Raw genomic sequence first — 16876 nt, 5'->3', positions numbered from 1 at the left:
TTTAATGCTAGATATTTGTATGTTCTTTTGAGCTTTGTTCTGGTATGGGGTTATGTTACTTGGAAATAGTTTGATCCTTCTGGTTCTCTTTTTATGATTTATTAGGTGGAATGGGAGCTGTGTGTAGTCTAGGGCTAATTGTTCCTACTACTGAGGCAGTACCTTTCTGAGTACTCTATCTAATGGTTGGGAATTAAGAGGTTTTCATTCTGTCCAGTGGGAACAGGTACTATTTCTAGCCCAGGTATGTTGCGCACTGTTCCCGCTAACATTGCAGATATATTTTACTACATTCATGCAATGATTAGGTGCTCTGCTGAATACTTGTCAGGGACCTTCTACAGATGTCTAGAGTTCTGTCTCTGTATTTAGCTCTTCTCTCCTTGGCATTTGGTCCTGCAAAATCTTAACTGCCTTAGTCTCTTGGGGCTCTACCTCAATGTCCCCTCCCTCAGCTGTATCCTGGAAACTCTCTATGAAGTAGGCTAGAGGCAGTAGTAAGGCTCACCTAATTTGCTTTCTGTCTCTCAGGAATAAAAGTCCTTGTTGCCTCATGTTCTGTGTTTTGAAAACCATTGTTTCTTTCACTTTGTCTTTGCTGTTTGTTGTTTTAGGTAAGAGGGCAAATCTGGTCCCTGTTACTGCATATTGGCTGTAAGCTTAAGCCTTTATTAGTTTTAAGTATAAGTTAAATAGCCAATAATGAAGGCTGAATTCTTTAATAGCTGGGTTGTAGTGACATTTGGTATTCACTGTGGATGCTTCTGACTCTTCCTACAGAGGTAATTATAAAAATATCAGAGTAGCCAACTATAAAACTGAAGTTGGGTGTACAGCTGTATTTATCAGCTTTGGCTGCTATAACAAAATACCATAGACTGGGTGGATTAAACAACAGAAATTTATTTCTCACAGTTCTGGAGGGTAGCAAGCAAGTACAAGATAAGTGTGCCTGCAAAATAGATTTAATTTTGGGACCTCTTCTCTTGGCTTATATAGTTGGGTGCCATCTTACTGTGTGCCCACATAACGTCTTTGTGCATGGAGAGAAAGCAAGCTCTCTAGTGTCTCTTTTTATAAGAGTACAAGTCCTATCATGAGAGTCCCATCTTCATGATCATCTAACCCTGCTTACCTCTCAAAGGCCCCATCTCTGAAAAAAGTCATACTGGGGGAGTTAGGCTTAAACATGATTTTGTGGGGATACAGACATTCATTAAGTTCACAACAGCAGCCATAAGTGAACCAGGGTTTTTCTCTGCATAACTTACGCAGTTTGTGATTAAGGCTTCTAACCGTCCACACATCTGCCTGGGCTCTTTCTTACTGCTCTAGGAGGCTCAGTGGCAATGTAAGGAACACGTCCCCTGTAATAGATGAGACACTTGTACTTTTCTGGTGAGAGAATTTTATTCCCATAATTCAAGTGCCAAGAACTCATCCAGTTCTACTGAATTAAAAAGAGCAAAATCATCTGCTTAAATCAGGAGCAACTTGTAAGGAGAGATCAAGGCTGTGAAGCCTGTTGGGAGATCTGCATTTATAAGGAGATGGCTTCAACAAGGATAAGTAATATCTTAACATCTTAGTCTTAAATGACATATTTGTTGCAAAGAAAATGGAAGTGGATGGAATCAGTGCCCTGTCTTCTTTCCTGTGGCAGCATTTCAGAATAATGTGCTATATAGCTTGATTTTTGCTTTTGCTTCTCCCTTTGGTTAATATAAGAGTCAGAGCTCAGACACAGTGCTTTTTTTTTTTCTTCATAATCAATGCTTATGAACAGATGAAATTTGTAAGGATATTAATGAAATCAGAAATCTTCTGTGAGTGAGGTGGTTGAATTTTATATCAGTTGTTAATGTTTTATGAATGGAAATATACTTCTTTTGTTACAAAGATTCCAGGATGCAATATGCCCTTAGATTTGTCCAGAATTTTATGTTGGCATCAGAATTTTGTGTCTTAATTTAGTCTAAAACTTATTAGCTGTCTTTTCTCTGAACAGTGAGAGAGATTTTCATCCCAGTTTTAATCATTGAAAAATAAAATTGTGACTAATTAGTTATTAACAAATGCATCTTGTGCCAGGCTTTCAGTAGCAAATGGGATTATAAAATCTTACATGTCCCATTTATTACTTGTTCTGTTCCTAGAGACTCCTCAGACAGTTTCCAAATAAAATAATGACCTCTCTAATGTTTTGCAGGTTTGACCAACAGTTACAAAGAAGGTGACAGGGAATATGTGCATGGGTTCTGGTAGTAGCTTTCTTTGCAGTGTGACTGGTTGGTCTGTGGCATTTGGATCCCTTTACTGTAAGGAACATATTATAGGAAAATGTGTTTTGGTGATACTCTTATTAAGGAAGAAAGGCTTCTCTTCTTAGGATTTATCTAACAAATTATTGTTTGAAAAAAATATACAAAATAAAACAGAACAAAAACAAACAGAAAACAGGTTTTATTCATTCCCTACTGTACACTAGGTAACTATAAGGTCAATGCACCACATTCTTTCTTAACCAACACTGATAGCAAATGGGGTAGCCACTAGCCATCTGTGGCTATTTAAATTTAAAGTTACCTAAAAGTAGACATTCAAGTCCTCAGTCACAATAGCCACATTACAGGTACTCAATAAGCCACATATTACTGGTCACCATGTTGAATAGTGCAGATAAGAACATTTCCGTCATTGCAGAAAGTTCTACAGGGCAGTGCTTCACTATAAGTTACTATACAAGCTTGTTTAACTCCAAATGTAGTTGTTGTAGTGTTGTATTCAGTCTTAGAGTTAGGAAGGGACCAACAGGAAAACACAAACACAAACATGCTACAAGGAAGATTATTGTGGGTTACTGATGTGATATTGTCACTCCGTGCTCCCAATATTAGGAGTATTTTCCCCCCAATATATTACTTCTAAAAAAAAGTGTATGTGCATGTGTGTATATATTATGGTCTGTCCAGAAGGTATCCAGCCATGTAATATGAAAAATAGAGACATTTATTGAAGAAAATACAAGATGCAAAAAACATTGTACGTTGAACAATGACACCTCAGTGCCCTTCGAAGTAGGCACCTTGGGACCTCACACAGTTCTCCCAATTGCCATCCACTGCCCCTTTGTATTTTCTTGAATCTCATTGACAGTCTGAAATCACTTCCCTTTCAAAGGTGATTTTAGTTTTGGGAAGAGCCAGAAGTCGCAAGGTGCCAAATCTGGGTGGTAGGGGGGCTGAGTTACGTGAGTGATTTGATGTTTCGCCAAAAAACTCTGCACAAGATGTGATACATGAACGGGTACATTGTTGTGATGAAGCTGCCAATCACCAGTTGTTCATAGCTATGGCCTTTTGAATCATCAAAATAATTTCTGTGGAGGAATGTTCAAGTTTAATGTAAAATTTGATGCAGATTCATCGCTCTACTCACTCAGTCATTTTGAATGTGATGGCCTCACAGTACACATGCTCACTCAATGGCGTCTACTGCCCCCGCTGACTAGTACAGTGAAGTCATCATTATTTACGCATGCATATTCCAGTCCACTCTCCTTGGCTGCCAGCTTACAGTGATGTTGTGCAAATCATTCTCATTATATTAATAATGGCTGGACTTTTTCTGGACAGACTATATATATATATATATATTCTTACAAAGCATCTTATATTACAGATCAGTCTTTCAGTTACATTTTGAACATCAAAATGGCCTTTGTGAATGTTGAGGAAAGGTAACCATTGTGCACTGTTGTTGGGCATGCAGATTGGTGCAGCTCCTGTGGAAAACAGTATGGAATTTCCTCAAAAAACTAAAAAAGGAGCTGCCTTCTGATCCAGCGATTCCACTGCTGGGATTATACCTGAAGAATCCTGTTGCAGAACCCAATGCTTTTTCTCTCTGTCCGGCAATCGGAAGAATATGCGAGGCAAGGGTGGGATCTCTGACAGTTCCTTTGTTGCAGACATTACAATATTCATGTGTACACCTCCGCTGTTCACTCGGCTGGAGGTTGGCACTGCTGCTGCTTGGCGCTTGGCACCGCTCCTCCATTCACTCGCTGCCTGCTGCCTGAACTCGAACACTCCTGTGGGGGTTCTGTCTCTTTTATATTATGCGTAGACAAAGCCAGCTACTAGCCAACATATGACATCTATGCTTTTATAACTGTGAGTGCACTATGCATGTGAATCTAATTGTTATCTCTATGCAGCCCACGCCTGGGCATCCAGGGTGAGAGAGCCTGACTGGACTCCATTATCCTCACCAATTAAAAAGAACCTATGAGAAGACTTCCGGCCAAGATGGAGGCCTAGACAAACACTCTGCGTCTCCCTCCACAATGAAGAAGGAATATAACTACCTCAAAACTAGAGACAACCAGAAGTTCCAGGAAATTGTGCTGCATGGAAGTCCAACAAACAAAGATATAAAGAAGAAATACTCATCCAGACAGATAGGAGGGGTGGAGCTGGGGCAGAGAGGACACGGTGTGATGGTGGCAGGAATGGCAGCAGCGGCAGGCTGGCAGAAAGAGCAGTAACACATTTTAAAAAGTCAGGGGGGACACTTGAGGAGCGCTCCCAGCACCAGACCAGACCCCGCAGCTCATGGTCCCAGTGCCAGGGAAAATCAAGCCTCATTGCTTCTGACTGTGCAGACCAGTGCGGTTTGGGGCAGAGGAAGAAACTGCCAGTCTCTCAGCAGAGTCTGCTTATTTAAAGGGTCCCCATGGTCCTAGAATGTCCGCAGACCCACCCACTTGGGAACAGCGACCAGGGCAACAGCTAGAAAGGTGCTAGTCCCATACAAAATTGGGAGAAGTGCCTGGAACAGGGGCGAGTGCTGAGCAAGTGGCATTGTTCCCTCTCAGACCCCTCTTCCACACACAGCACCACAGCATGGTGAAATAGGTAACCCTATACTGGTGAATACCTAAGGCTCTGCTTTTTACAACATAACAGGCGCGACAGCTCTGCCTAAGACACAGCAGCAAACAAACACAGGAGCCTGTCAAGATGAGGAGACAGAGAAGTATGGCCCAAAAGGGGGAATGGATCAAGGTTCCAGTGGGAGAACTAAGCGACGAGGGGATAGCCAACCTAACAAATGAGGAGATAGCCAGCCTAACAGATGCAGAGTTCAAAACACTGGTGATATAGGTGCTCACAGGCTTGACAGATATGCTTAAGTATGGTAAATACATAAGGGAAGAAGTGAAGGCTATGCTAAATGAAAAGAAGGAAACCCCACACAAAACCATGGTCAAGGGAAGGAAACTGGGGTTCAAATCAATTGTTTGGAACATAAGGAAGAAAAAAACAGTTAACTAGTACATAAAGAGGAAACAGAATTGAAAAAAAATGAGGAGAGGCTTAGGAACCTCTGGGACAACTTTAAATGTGCCAACATCCTAACCATGGGGGTGCCAGAAGGAGAAAAGGAAGAATAAGAAATTGAAAACTTATGTGAGAAAATAATGAAGGAAAATTTTACAAATTTGGCCAAGGAAATAGACATACAAGTCCAGGAAACACAGAGTCCCAAACAAGGTAGACCCAAAAAGGACCACACCAAGATATATCACAATTAAAATGCCAAAGGTTAAAGATAAAGAGAGAATTTTAAAAGCATCAAGATAAAAGCAGAGAGTTTCCTACAAAGTGGTGCCTATAAGACTGTCAGTTGACTTCTCAAAAGAAACTTTGCAGGCAAGAAGGGACTGGCAAGAAGTATTCAATGTGATGAAAAGCAAGGACTTACACCCAAGATTACTCTATCCAGCAAAGCTATTTTTTATAATGGAAGGGCAGATAAAGTGCTTCCAACACTAGGTAAAGCTAAAGGAGCTCATCATCACCAAGCTATTATTATATGAAATGTCAAAGAGACTTGCTTAAGAAAAAGAAGATCAAAATTATGAACATTGAAATGTCAACAAAGTCCCAACTATCAACAACTAAACCTAAAAAATAAAAACAAAATCCAACTAAGCAAACCAGAATAGGAACAAATCATAGGTATGGGGATCATTAGGAGGGTTATCAGCTGGGAGGGGGAAGGGGGAGAAATGGGGAAATGGTGCCAGGATTAAGAAGCATAATTGGTAGGTACAAAATAGGGGGAAGTTAAGAATAATATAGGAAAGGGTGAAGCCAAAGAACTTACATGCACAGTCCATGGACATGAACTAAGGGTAGTGGGATTGCTGGAGGAAAGAGGGGTACTGGGCAGAGGGGAACAAAGGGGGGAAAATTTGGGACTACTGTAACAACATAATCAATAAAATATACTTAAAAAAAGAACAACCCTATGCACCCTATGTTCATAGGAGGGCTATTTATAATAGCCAAGTGCTGGAAACAGCCTAAATGTCCATCATAGATGAGTAGATAAAAAAACAGTGGTATATTTATACAATGAAATACTATGCAGCAGAAATAAAGAAGGAACTCCTACCTTTCAGGACAGTATGGATGGAACTGGAGAGTATTATGCTTAGTGAAATGAGCCAGGCGGCAAAAGACAAATACGATATGATCTCACCTATTGAACAAAACAAACAAATGTGCAAAATGCAATCAGAGGCATGGAAACAAGGAACAGAGTAACAGTGACTAGAGGGTAGTGTGAGGGGGAAAGAAGAGGAAGGGTCTAGTCAAGGAACTAGTATAAATAACTCATGGATAAGGACAACAGGGAGGGGACTGACTGTGGGAAAGGGGTGGGGGTGGGAGGGGACAACTGTAATAGAATAACAATTAAAAAAATTTTTTTTTAAAGTGCTGTGTCTCAAACAACCTCCAAGGGAAGATGATCTGCCTTGGAAAGTAACACTGAAAGGGTGGGTCTAGTGATAACGAAAACACTTTTGTGCTTGGGGAGTTCTGAATGAAATGTGAGAGGAAAGAGAGAAAACATAGCACTTTCGTAAATTAAACATGGTCTGTAACATTCAATGTGATTTTGAATAAGTACGTATAACTAAAGAAAGGAAATATACATAGACATTAGCCATTTCAGTCTCAGTCCTAAAAGTTAATGTAGTCAAGTGGTTAAACAAAAAAAACACAGAAAAAAAATGTTTCATTTTTAAGGGGATCATTTCATATGAAAAATGGAGAATTTACTTATATTTACAATTCACTTATATTTGGATATATAAAATGTCTACTTCTAGAGATGGTGGTACTATTTTATTTTTCTAAGAAACTCAATTTACAGAAGAGGATAGACTTAAATTTATTAAAACAATGAAAGTAACATCAGAAGACAGCTGAGGAATATCCTTGAAATCATGTTAAAGTAGGTGAAACTTTATGCATATATTAATGTGCTAAAAGTGCACAGAAAAATTAAAACATGGAATGAAACAAAATGTTAACAGTTGTTGACTCTGGGCAGTAGGATTCCTGTGATCTCTTTTGCTCCTTTATTCTTCTCATTTTTCATTTTCTATGATGAATATGCTTTAGTTTTAAAATTAGAATAAAAAATGTAATTTATTATTTAAAAAGAACATATTAAGGAAGCCTCTTGATTTCATTTATAGGTCCATACTTTAACTTACCTCAAGTGAAAAGAGAGAGCTTTGTATGAGGACTAGTTCCATGTGGGCACTGAATACTTTTCTAAGAGAAAATGTATTGTCTGACCAGAACCGCTTGTTCGTTTCCATCCTTAACACTATTCAAAATGTCATGCAAAAATTGTCTTGGCAATTTTTACATAAATTATGAAGATTTTGTTTCTGCAGCATATATGAGTAGCATTTCATGGATCATCCAAAGTCTGAAATATCCCCAATTCCAACTGTGAGGATGCTGGGGTACTCAGAGGAAGGATAGAGTACATGTAAGATAGTTTAAAAGTGCTCAGCTTTTTTCAGACCATTTCACATTAATTCCTGGAGAACTAATTTAGAAAGATTACTTTGGAGGTGAAGGTAATTTAGGCCTACTTTTTTTTTTTTTTTTTTTTTTGTCATTACCTTACTATGACCTTGAGTAAGCCAAGTTATGTATTATTTCTAGTTTCCTCTCTATTATTCCTCATTTGATACTTTAAGAAACCTTTTTTTAGAAAAAGCTATTTTGACCTATTTGGAAGAAATGCATGTTTTAAGAAATTTGAACATCATTTTCTATTCTTGGAATGCTGTTTCTCTTCTATTTCTCCTCCAGTTCCACTTGTTACATCACTCAGACTCTTTAACAAAATGACATTTCTTTGCATGTTGTTGTGATGAACAGAAGAAATAGATGAGAAACTTGCTGCCTTTAGAAAGGGACTTTTTCTAAGATATCCCAGGGGATGTGAATTCCTTGGTACTAGAAACTAACATTCTTTACTGTTTTACAAAATGCAATACAGATGACCTGCATGTAGAATGCACTGCCTGTTGCTTTGGACACCACTTGACACTAAAAACGTATGCAGCTTGCATGTTCTGCACGTTGAAATCTTACCAGAGGAATTAAAAATAAATATTTACGAAGGTTCCTGACTTTTCCTATCAAGGAGGTACCGAGACAGGCAGTTTGCTTAGCAAGTCTTTTTGTTCTCCTGTTTTTGTGCTGCAGAGAAATGTGATGTTTGCTTCTCATGATGTAAATGCACATGCATTATATGATCAGAGCAGAGTATAGAATATGCCAGTGCTATCTGTGGAGGGCTGTGAGATAATATGTGACCCTCATGACAGAAATAAGTGTGTCTTGGCAAAAAGGAAGCCACTAATCTGGATGAAAATATTACCACACAGTGTGTGCATGAATCCTGGCACTTTCATGGCGGTAGCCCTCATTCTAAACCCACTCTATGCTCTCATAAATGACATGTCAGTGGCAGCTGTGCCATGTTAAACTGTGACTATTGTGGGGCACTTGGCTAAAATCTCTCCATGTTATTGAGACTAAATTTCCAAATAACGTGGTCCTTAAAATTGATTTTTGGTTTCAGCAAGATTAGCAATATTGGCATTTTAGCATTTTTGGTTTGATATTTCAAAAATAAAAATTTATGAGTATTTTGCTGCATTCAGGACACTTGAGCTAATACTACTATAATATGGTGATAAAAAGTTAATAGTAGAAATCTTCTTGTTCAGTTTGGTTGATGCTAGTAGTTGACTAATCAAAAAATTTCTGACAAACTATAAATACATAATTCAACATTTTATTTTAACATTTATATCTCTATCATATATATACTTTTTTTTTTGCCAATATTTTATATTAGATCATGACATTTTTGAGTTGGAATTCCCTGTCATCATTTTTGTGTAAACCACATCCACAGTTCAGTTTCCAATCCATGTTTGTCTAAATTGGGGTAGTAATTTAAAGAGACTGTGTAAATGTACCACAGTTTTTTGATCCACTCATTTACTGATGGGGATTTAGGCTGTTTAGTCTAGCACTTGAGTATGGTAAATAACACTGCTATGAATATTGGGGTGCATAGATTCTTTTGAATTGGTATTTCAGGATTCTTAGGGTATAATCCCAGCAGTGGGATTGCTGGGTCAAAAGGCAGGAAAGAAGGAACTCCTACCCTTCATGACACCATGGAGGCAACTGGAGAGAATTATGCTTAGTGAAATAAGTCAGGCAGTGAAAGGCAAATACCATGTGATCTCACCTATAAGCAGAACCTAATAAACAAAAACAAACAAATGAGCAAAATAGAACCAGTGACATGGGAATAAGAAACAAACTGGCAGCAACCAGAGTGGAGGTGGGAGGGGAATAACAGGGGAAAGAAGGGGGAAGGGTCTAATCAAGGAACTAGTACGAAGGACCCATGGACATGAAGAACAGGGTGGGGATTGACTGTGGGAGTGGGGAGGGGTGGGACAGAGCCACAGGGGAAAACTTGGGACAACAGTAATTGAACAACAATAAAATAAAAAAATAAAGAGATTGTGAAGCAATCTCAGTGCAGAATCCTTCTAGACTTTTAGTAAATTGCACCTGAAACTTCTCTAACTTACATTTAACTTATATCTGATTCAACGGTAATTTTTAAATGACTCATGTTTATGAAGTCTTTCAGACACTCTGCTTAATTTTGATAGAAATGATGAGTCTCTTTCTTTTGACACTTATATTTCATTGGTTTGTATGGCATCATCGTTTAATTACATTTTGAAATTCCTTAACTGGAATACACAGGTTTGGAAACAAACCCAGTGAACTCAACAGTAAGCATGCCACTGAGCTGGTGGGACCAGTCATGCATGGCCATACTAGAGAAGCTCTCCTGTGTGACTGTTGAGAACACCTTGAGCATCAGTTAGCATGTTTTACAGAGGGAATGGAAAGAGCATTGTTTAATCAAGCCTGTCAAGCTTTTCTGTAAACATCTACAAATAGCTACAACTAAAAACTGTTAAAGACTTTACTTTGTGCCATTGTTTTCTCTTTTTCAAATTAATGTCCAGGTGTAGGTAAGTAAATACTAATGAAACTGTTGTTAAATGAGCTATAATGTCATTATTGTTATAAGGGCTGAATTGGATATTTACTACTTTTGGTATTTATTTATATGTGTAGTATATTAATTGATTGGTATGTAATGCTATTCAAAACTTTCAAGAGTAGAGAGTGATATGCTGCCAAATGTAAAAGAGAACTGGAGAGTTAAATTGTCAATGACTTAAATATACAGTACTGATGGTGGGTAACAGGATTCTGGCAGCATCATAGATACCCATATGCTACATCAGAAGTGTATTACCAGAATGGATCTGACCCTTACCAAACGAGTTAAATAAAAGGCTTCTTTTTCCTCCTCTCTCTCTGCTTCCTCCTCCTTCTCATCCCCCTCCTCCTCCCCTTCCTCCCTCTTGCTTTATAGTTTACTCCACTAAAGGAAATGCTTGGGGGACGTTTGAAATGGTGACATTTATGATTATGATGGATATGTGCTTCTACCAGGTCGAGTCCAGATGTTTCCATTGGGAATATGAGGAATAAGCAAATGTTACCTCCCCCCCAAAAAAAGGAGTGGAAGAAAGGTACAAAAGCATGTTAATTGGGAGGGTTTCAAGTATGAAAGAGCTTACTGATGGATATAAACATACAGTAGTCCCTCTATATCGTGGTTCACTTATCGTGGCCTTACTGTATCACGGGATTTTAAAAAATATTTAATTATTTATCGCAGATTTTTTGCTTTATCACGGGATTTTGCACTGCTGTACATGTATGTTGTTAAAGCTACATAGGTTTAAGAGTGTAGAATAAATGTAAGGTTCCTACTTTGCGGGGGGGGGGGGATTGTCTAGAACATAATACCCGTGATAAGTGAGGGAATACTGTAAATGTGAAGACACTTTTGAAAAGAAAGCTTGGCCTGAGAAGAGTTTATAGAAGCAAATATTTTAGAAACTGTTGATTTTGAGACTGACATACTCATTGCCAGAATAAGAATGAACATATCTTAAATTTCACTGAAAAGAATTATAGATATATTCAGAATATAAGAAGTAATTCTATAATCATCTGACTCAGGCCCCAGTAAAAACAATAGATTGTTACAAAGAATCTTAGCCTTTTTCATTATAGAATGAAGTACATTCTTCAGCCTTTCCTAGTTGAACTGATCACTGGACCTTAAAATGAAGGAAACAAATTTCTGTTTATCTTAAACCTCCTGTATTGTGCTTTTGCATGCATTCATCTTATTCTTTCCATTATTGTTAACTTAGTCATCCAGATTGCTGCTTAAAAAGGAAAATTACCCTAAAATGGACTTGGCAAATAAACAAATCTATCACTGTCCAGGGGTTCTGAATCTTTCTTAACACATTTCTTGTAAGAAGAGAAGGAACTATTTTCTCTAATATTGAAAAGTCATTACCTGGAGCACTCCTAATCAACCTTGGTTCACAAGTTGAATGATTCAGTAGAATTTAGAGGGTTCTGACATTCAGAGAACAGCAGCCAACTGTCAAAAACCGGTAGGAGATGGTAATAATGACCTCCATTTAAGGTCACTGGTGCTTGAATGCATGCAGCATTTTGGCACTAGCTATGCCACATCCTGCTGATCATGGAACTCGTGCCAGGTTTACTCTGTGGGACCCAAAGAACGTTGAGTGTAGTGACAAGAGACAAAAGAGCCTGAGCTCTGGGCTTGTACAGTTCATCCTTAAAGGAAGAGTTATCTGGACTGGGCATGTCTATCTGATTTTTCTGTTGGTAGGGACTTGAAGAGATCAGTGAATGAGGTAAGCCTTAAGTTCTGATCCTTTAACAGATGACAGCTTTAATCTCTGTTCCTGTCACCTAGCACCTAGTAGGTGCTTGATTGTTGAAAGAAAGATCAGCTGAGCTACATTTTCTGGCTAAGAAACACTGTGTAGCTGTCTAATAAAATTAATATTTGCTTTGGATCTGCAAAAGTAGCTGTGTTACTGGTACACATTTAAGCAATGAGGAGTTTTTCCTTTGGGGTCATAGCTCTATTGGTGTTTATTTGTGAAGGATTAAATAGTATCTTTGCTTATTTCACTTTGCTTTAATCATTCATTGTTAAATAGAGGCGTAGGCCGTCTGTCTCTGCCAAGATCTGCATAGATATGGAGGACTGTATTACAGAGATACTTAAAAAAAAATACTAGTATACTAGTATTCTCCAGGCATTTTTCTAAAGCAGTTTTAAGTAAATTTCATGCCAACTAACCTACACGTTTGTCTGTTAATTAAAACTTTTCATTGACTAGGTCTCAGTGCTCTTGAGGCCTGTGGGAATTGTATTTAGTGATCTTTTTTCTTGAAGATAAGATAGAAAGCGGGAAACCTTGTCAGGTTTAAAAGGGTAAAATACATAATGCTAGTTTTCTGCTACGAAAGTACATTCTTTTGAGGATCAACATTCCAAATGGCTAATCTAGTTGATTCTCAGTGGGACAAGATAGGGCACAGGGGATTGACCTTGTTTTGGCACTTGATCCTATTTCCTTTTATACCAAGTGCTTCTTAGGCAACTCTACCTCATCTGTATTCCATCGAACTAGGCATCATTAACCTCAGTGAAGTTTATTACAAGCCATTGTTAGACCTTGGTTTTGAATAATATTACTCCATCATTTAAATGAGACGAACTAACTACCTATACCTGAACTGAATCAACAGAATTTAAAATGGTTTGGGATATGGCAGGGTAAGGTTTGGGTATCTGATCTGGGCATGGTTGCTTGTGTACGCATGTGTAGGTGTGTGCCTGTGTGCCCACACACAGGCACTATCTGAAGATACAGTATGAATTTTCCTTGAAATGAATTTGGTTTTTAGAATTGCTTCCTTCTCAATCAGATACAAAATATGGTGAAGAACCATAGGCAATCATAAGTAATAGCTGTATACACCATTCAGGGTCAGTTTCAACAAGACATGGCTTGCTCGATATATTCAGAGGCTATGGTACTGAATCTACTCTGGGACTCTTAAAGTGTTTCAAGTGAGAGCTGGGTAGTTGTCAGTAGAACCTGAGTTATGCATTCTGATTTCGTTTATGGGCTATAGCTCAACCACAGAGCTGACTACTACTTCTTTATCATTGTACCGAGTTCTTTCTGCCAAGAGAATTACCAGGTACCCAGCTTTGCATGTCTGGAAACATTTGGTAGCTCTAGTTTTGAAAGGATTATCTGTTAATGAGGTTGCAGAGACAAACACTAGAGATAGATGATGATTTAACGTGGTGTGCTGTATGAATGGTGTTTTTCTTTAAGGGCCTTTTTGTTTTCCATTTCTTTAGCAAGCTCTCCTCCCTGCCCCCCGGTTTTTAGTGGAATTTGAGATCCATAAACATAGGACATTCTCAGTTACATGTAGATGTTATAAAAGTGTTGTAGAGATTCTTAGTCAAAATGTAAATTGCAGGTTAAAACATAATTTGCATACTTGAATGCCAAGTACATTTATTTGTACTCAGTAAACATTAGTGATCGCCATGAGGACCACAGAATATCAAGGCAGTTTCATCTTACTGTTGAATTAAAATCCTAAAATAACAAATTCTTAGTGGATCTTGTGTGTAAGCTACAGGAGCCTGGTAAGACTTTAAAGTCATAGCACCTTTTGAAGGGGCTCAAGGTCACAGTCATCACTCTGTCTTTGAAAACGTGTGAATTGCCTCCAGACACTTTCATTTTGCTTTAGGACTGCAACTGTGTTCCATCTCAGGGTTCTGCTGACAGCACCGCAGCACAAGTGCAGTTCGCTTTCTATGCATCAGCACAATCTGAGATTGCAGTGTTGCTTGTGGCCTTTAGGATCTAGTCATGGAATGTAAGGAATTTTCAACAGGAACTATATCTGGCTTTGAAACATTTTCATCTGCTACAGTTGCTTAACCTGTCTGCCTTTTGGGTGTCAGCATTTAATTCTAGGATTTCATATGGAATGTGTGTGTATTTGGTTTTCTCTCCATGTTACTCATTTGATGCTGTTCATATACATCCCTTTTACCATTAATAATCATGTAAGCAGTGTTAGCAGGTTTTGGCAAATGCGTCCTTTCATCTATGCCTAGGAGCATAAAACTTTTATCGGCAATATAATTTAATTTCACTGTATGTTTCTGCTGAGGATGCAGCCACGAAGTCAGCAGAAACACAGGTTTGTTTTCAGGTGGCTCATTTTGTTGCAGTTGTACTTATATAATTTATCTGCTTTTTGAGTCTTCAATAACAAGTACAATGTCAATGTCAGCTTTTATATAAGTGATTAAAGCAGAAGTATAAATAGCAGATATATTATTTTATTGCCAGAGAAAGGCTTATTTTTGTCCTCCTCTATATGATTAATGTTCTCAGCCAGTTACCTATAGAATTTGACATAGCAGCATCTGGTGCATAGTAGGTGCACAATGAATGGTTGTGGTCATTATTGTGGTTGTTATTGAAAATTTTCAAAAATGTTTTGAGTGAAGGAACACCTAGGGACTGAAATATCAAGGCTATTGTGAGGAAGATTGAGGAGCATTGGCTGGAGGTTGTGTAGTGCCACATTTTATTGTATATCTTACTATTTTCACAGGTTTCAGACTTAACCCTACTAGTAGAAAAATGGCATTTGGAGTAGTACAGAGTTAGTGTGAGTGTGTCTGCATGTGTCGTTCTCTTATATTTAAACTAAAGAAATTTATTTGTTTTCTTATTTTTGGTATTAAAAAAAATTGTTCTATTAGTTGTCCCAATTTTTTCCCCATTGCTCTCCACAGCCCCCACCCACAATCGATGGGTCATTTATACATGTTCCTTGACTAGACCGTTCCCCTTCTTTTCCCCCTTCTCCCCTCCACCCTCCCCTCTGGTCCCTGTCGGTCTGTTCCTTGTTTCCATGCCTCTGGTTCCATTTTGCTCATTTGTTTTAAACTTAAGAGATGTAGGACATTTAATAAATATTGAATTAGGACTGTCCTATCCTACTCATCCTTTAAAAAAAGTTGTTACAGTGCTAATCATGTAGTAGACATTCAGTGTAGGGCATGTGCAATTTTGTGGATGACTGACTGAAAATGTGGAATTCACTGTAATCAAGGAAGAGACCTGTTCTCTATGGAAGTTTGAATATGACTATGTGATATCTTTGCCTTGAGCTGGTCTTCTACCAAGGATGTTGCTCTAATTGTGCTTTATTGAGGTGCCTACTATGTGGTAACTATTGTACTTGGTACTTGAGATAGATCACTTCATTGGGATATATTAGAAATATAAAAAATTTAGTATTGAAATGAAAGAATTTTTAATCAAATTTTCATAACTTGAAAATGCCTAATAATCTGGTGAAAGGAGTTGCTTGTCTTACCATCCATATTGTTTCCCTACCAGAAGCTCATGCCTTTGAGCTGTGTATTTGACCACTCAGCTGGAAAATGATCAGTCTTCATAGAAACAATATTTTATATCCTAGAAATCTATAGAACAGTTTCTCAAAAAATTTCACCGTTTTCTGCCAAGCCACGTATTTCTGCCTCTCATATTGTTGTATTTAAAACAATGGTAATACATAGATATGTGTATACAGAGCTGTCCTGAGAGTCTTTTTTGATGATTTATTGAAGATTACTCATCCTGGTTTTGCTTGCTTGATGTAAGAAGCATAAAGCCCTTCCCTTTCTGTTCTGACAATAAAAATAGTAGCCAGTATGAAATACTCAATGGACAGTTAAAGCCTTAAGTAATAGGGAAATAGTATTTGGCATGTGGCATTTGGGAAGCAAGCTCTTAGAAAAATAGTTAATTCTAGATTTACTTGTACTCCTCAGTGTTCGTAGGGGCGAGTTTAGTAGGAGAGATGATTTTTGAAAGAAAAGGCACAGGTTTGTGAACTATTTACAATAATCCTATTGTCCAATGGGGTTTAAAATCATTGATATAACTAACACAGATGAATCTCAAAATAATTACTCTGAGTGAAATAAGCCAGATAAAAAGAGTACATACTCTATGATTCCTTTTGTATAAAGTTATAGAAAAAAATACAAAATAAGCTATAGTGAGAAAAAGCGTTATCAGTGACTGCTTAGGAATACAAGGGATAGTGGGGTGGTGAAGCAGGAAGGAGGGATTACAGATGGTACAAGGAAATTTGGGGGTGGTAGATATGTTCATTATCTTGATTGTGGTGATACTTTGCCAGCTGTATACAGATGCCAAATTTCGCTAAACTGTACACTTCATATATGTGGAATTTATTGTGTATTAATTATACCTCAATAAAACTGTTAGAAAAAATAAATTTTTTTATGGCACTTACACATGATAATCAATTAATTAATTGTTTAGCATATGACTCTCATACTACACTGTAAGCTCCAAGAAGACAGGCTCTTTCTGTTTCGATTTTACGTGTGT

The 16876-nt window shown here is 37.9% G+C and overlaps 1 protein-coding gene across 8 annotated transcripts in view; it reads left to right on the top strand.

Annotated features, from left to right (window-relative positions):
* Positions 1-16876, top strand: part of CADM1 (cell adhesion molecule 1) — a 420077-nt gene that overhangs the window by 165716 nt on the left and 237485 nt on the right. The gene's annotated exons all lie outside the window — the stretch shown is intronic.

Source organism: Furipterus horrens, unplaced genomic scaffold, assembly GCF_987537825.1.
Source record: "Furipterus horrens unplaced genomic scaffold, mFurHor1.1.pri manual_scaffold_2, whole genome shotgun sequence".
NCBI lineage: Eukaryota > Metazoa > Chordata > Mammalia > Chiroptera > Furipteridae > Furipterus > Furipterus horrens.
Note: the sequence above shows the minus strand (reverse complement) of the source record. Positions and strands in the feature narration are given on the sequence as shown.